General features: G+C 34.5%; 1 non-coding gene across 1 annotated transcript; it reads left to right on the forward strand.

Annotated features, from left to right (window-relative positions):
- Positions 1-203: 203 nt before the first annotated feature.
- LOC115703390 (small nucleolar RNA R71) lies at positions 204-310 on the forward strand. Its single transcript, XR_004009157.1, has one exon. It is a non-coding gene; the product is annotated as a small nucleolar RNA R71 (small nucleolar RNA).
- Positions 311-4426: the final 4116 nt, after the last annotated feature.

Consider the following 4426-nt stretch of genomic DNA (forward strand, 5'->3'; position numbering starts at 1 on the left):
CCTCTTTTTTAGGTGAATTATTTGCTCTAGACCTAGGCTCAGAATAATTCAATTGTTGCGAATTAACGGATAATTCTTCAAGAGCTTCCCAAGCCTCTTGCCCTTGTAATTTCAAAAAATATCTGGTATGCATAGATTGAATCATTTATCGGTTTGAAGGGGTTAAACCATCATAAAAATATTTTACAAGTCTCCATTTTTCAAAACCATGGTGGGGGCATTTTAATAATAAATCTTTAAATCTTTCCCAACATTCATAATATTCTTTATTATCTTTTTGATAAAATTCCGATATTTCTCTTCTTAACTTATCAGTTTTGGACATGGGAAAAAATTTGGCAAGAAATTTATTAAAAAGTTGATCCCAAGTTGTTATGGTTCCGGTTGGAAGTGAGTTTAACCAAGCTTTGGCTCTATCTTTTAAAGAAAAAGGAAACAACCTAAGTTTAACTGATTCATCTGAAAAATTTTGAAAACGAAAAGTTGAGCAAATATCTAAGAAATCTTTGACATGCATATAAGGATCTTCTCTTTCTAAACCATAAAAAGAAGGCAACAATTGAATGATGGATGGTTTAAGTTCAAAATGAGTGGCATTAGTAGTAGGCAAAACAATGTATGATGGAGCATTAGATGAAATAGGCGAAAAATATTCAAGTAGCGATTTTTCTTGCGCAACATTAGGTTCTTGTTCCATTATGCTTAATTTTTCAAAAATACTTTCAATTTCACCCAGAGTTACCACTCTTTTTACCAAACGATTTTTATGATCACGTTGCCAATGATGTATGCAATGTTACAAATATCACAAGGAAACACAAATAACACACAATTAACCTCAAGAAGATAAATTTCTGATGTGGAAGATCAGTTATAAACCGCAACCACAGAGCATACTTATAACACGAAGAGATTATGATTTTTTTTTTAAATTTTTAATTTTTCAATTTTTTTGGTTTGACTTGTTCCCAGGCCTATTTTATTCCACTTACTCATAACTTAATAAAAACTCCTTGTGGTTAATTATTAAGTGTGGATGGGAACTTTGTCAAATTTCCTTTAAGCAAAAATTGCTTATGCTGAAAGAACAAGCTTTGTTTTAATTTTTTTTTCAAGTATTTTCTTAAGCAAAGTAAATAAAATTAAATAAATACAATAAAAAAATGGCAATAATAATGATAGATATTTATATTAAAGTTAGGAGGCACAAAATGCCATCAACTAACTATAATAATAATAATAGTAGCAGTAGTAATAATAATAATAAGATTTTAGGAGGTACAAGATGTCATCAACTAAAATGATAAACAAAAATAAAAGCTAGGAGGCACTAATGCCATCACTAGAGGAGGGATAATAGGAGGCAAAAATGCACTCAACTATCAAGTATGTAGAGGCACAAAATGCACTCAACTATTAAAGAAAAAAGAAAAAATGTTAGGAGGCAAAAATGCACTCAACTAACAAGTATGTAGGAGGCACAAAATGCCATCAACTACCAATAAATATGTATATATAATATATTATATAATATATAACGATATATATGTATAACTTTCTCTTTTTTTTAACTTTTTTTTTTATTTTTTTTAACTTTTTCTTTTTTCAAAATGAGAAAAGGAAAAACAATAACTAGTAAAAGAGTATTACTTACCTTGTAGAAAGATCGTTTCTTTCTTTCAACTCCCCGGCAACGGCGCCAAAAACTTGTTGTCTCCAAAAGTGAGTGTTTTAATATTTATACTCGCAAGTGCACGAATCGTTTCGAAACATAGTGTTCATGTAAGTGCAAGGTCGAACCCATGGGAGTTGACTAACATCAAAAGAAACTATTTCAAACAAAGTAAGAATATTCTAACCAAGCTATAAATATTTGATGAGATTTTGATTTAGAAAAATAAAATAAAAGACAAGTAACTAAAAGACTTAAGATTAAAGATGAGTGAGTATGAAGATGATTTTCAAATAAGATGTGCAAAATAAGATTATTAAGGTATTAGAATCCACAAAATGCAAGTTCAATAGTATTTATAAGTATATTGATTTCCAAGTTCATATATAGTTGAAATAAATCACACTATATTTTCTAAAATGTATTTTCTATTTAAGCACAAGTTTCTTTCAAAAAGGTAGGATTTTTCTTCACTTATAAAATGTATAATTTCTAAGCATTAAATGTGTTACAATTTAATGAAACTACACAAAATCAAAGAAACTATGTTTAGGCAAAATATGATACTTATGTGTTGTCGAGCAAATTTCGACAACACCAGTTTTGTGCGAGTATTCAAGAGTTGCTTGAATACCAAATAATAGATATGAGAGTACTCAAACAGTATAGTGTATAATGTATGCGAGTATTGTAAATAGTATAAAATAGACACGGAAAAATATAGTGGTTCAGCAGGAGCTTCGGGCTCGGCCTGCCTAATCCACTGTTGAAAAGAGTACTCTAGCTCTGTTTTTTTATTCAGATCAGCCCCCTTTGAATGGAGGGAAAAGCCTCTACTTATAGGTAGTAGACATTGGTTACAAATAATGGTCATAATGAGACCGTTACAAAATAATAATGATAATGATTAATAATTGGCTTATTAATCAAATTAATTATAACGGTTATAAAATATGTGTAACGTTTGTCATGAATGCTCCTTGAATGTTTGACTATTGACTTTCGTTGATTGGTGTATGTATTTGCGTCTTTCCCTATTGATACTGCGACTTCATCAAATATGCGAGGTGTGCCTTTCTTAATATAGCGAGATCTCTTTTAGTTAATATTGCGAGATCCTTTCTTTCGGTACTACGAGTACTATAATATTGCGAGTCACCTTCAATACAACGAGTTCTCTATAGACAAGTCTTTCTCGCGGGGAGGGTAAATTTATGCCTATAACACATGCCCCTAGTTCTTCAGTATAGCTTGCTCTGTGCTGGAGAACTTAAAATAGTCCAAGCCCGTGTTTGTCGATGATCATGATGCCTTATTCATGTTGTGCGTCACATTTTTGATTGGTTATCTAAACTCGCAGGTTTCTTATAAGACCATCGCACAATAAAAATGTGAATCTTGCGGGATTCTTTTGGATGTGTGAACCGCTCGTGGTTCATATTGATGCATGGACCTCGCGGGGTTTTCATCGGTGTATGAACCTATCGGGGTTCTTATGAACCTTGTGAGGTTCTAATTGATGCATGGACTTCTTGGAGTTTGCACTGATGTATGAACCTTACGGGGTTCAAATAAATGCACAAACCTCTCGAGGTTTGTTTTGTTGTGTGAACCTCTCAGGGTTCTTAACTCATGGAATGCTTGCGACTAAACAGGTCGCGTATCGGGCATTCGTGTATGAACCTCTCGGGGTTCTTATTTCATGGAATGCCTACGACTAAATGGGTCGCATATCAAGCATTTGTGTACGAACCTCTCGGGGTTCTTATTTCATGGAATGCCTGCGACTAAATGGGTCGCATATCAAGCATTTGTGTACGAACCTCTCGGGGTTCTTATTTCATGGAATGCCTGCGACTAAACGGGTCGCATATCGGGCATTCCATGTATGAACCTCTCGGGGTTCTTAAGTCATGGATTGCCTGCGACTAAACGGGTCGCGCATCGGGCATTCATGTGCTGACAACATAGAACTCGCGGGTTCTGGTCGAGTTGTCGTACACATTGGTCATTCGGACCAAATGCTTGGTAAAGATGCAGTCTTTACATAGGCTTGAGGGAGAAACACCGGGTCATCACATATACTCGATATATGTCTCGACTGTGCTAACTTCTCTCTACGTCCCGCTTTTATTCTTTTTACTATGCGATGCATAGTGTGCGACTAGACCCTATCTCGGTCGCACCTTCTCGCAAGTTTCGATCATGCAAGGAAATACTGTGGGAATTGCTCCCTTATCATGCCCCTAGTTCTTGCGATGACATGTTGCTGTCTAATCGTTGAACTTTTCTTGAGGGACATTTGATCTGTCACATTGCAGGTGATCTTTAGTTTTACCTTATCGAGGTTTTCATAATGACTATCGATCATCATTTATATTTTCAAGATGCCCTGTCAGCAGAACTCTTTAGAGTCTGTACTGTCCGTTAGGACGGAGTGGCAATTTTTTCATGATTCGTCCAAATAAGGCATAGATTTGGCCATATATACGATGTGCTAGTATTAAAAGTACCGAGCACCATCAGGGGTTTGCAATGAACTTGTTATTTTATCATGCAAAAATGAGTCTTTGGACTTGCCTATTTATGAAAAATAATTATTGCAATAGACTCACTAAATAATTAAGAAAAAATGAGCGCACATAGCTCGCCAATTTGCGATTACTTAAGAATGAGCATAGTCGTGGGCAAAAATAAACACTATTTTCGACTTGCCAACTATTTGTGAGCATATGCAAAAATGAGCATTATAGT

Source organism: Cannabis sativa, chromosome X, assembly GCF_029168945.1.
Source record: "Cannabis sativa cultivar Pink pepper isolate KNU-18-1 chromosome X, ASM2916894v1, whole genome shotgun sequence".
Lineage (NCBI taxonomy): Eukaryota > Viridiplantae > Streptophyta > Magnoliopsida > Rosales > Cannabaceae > Cannabis > Cannabis sativa.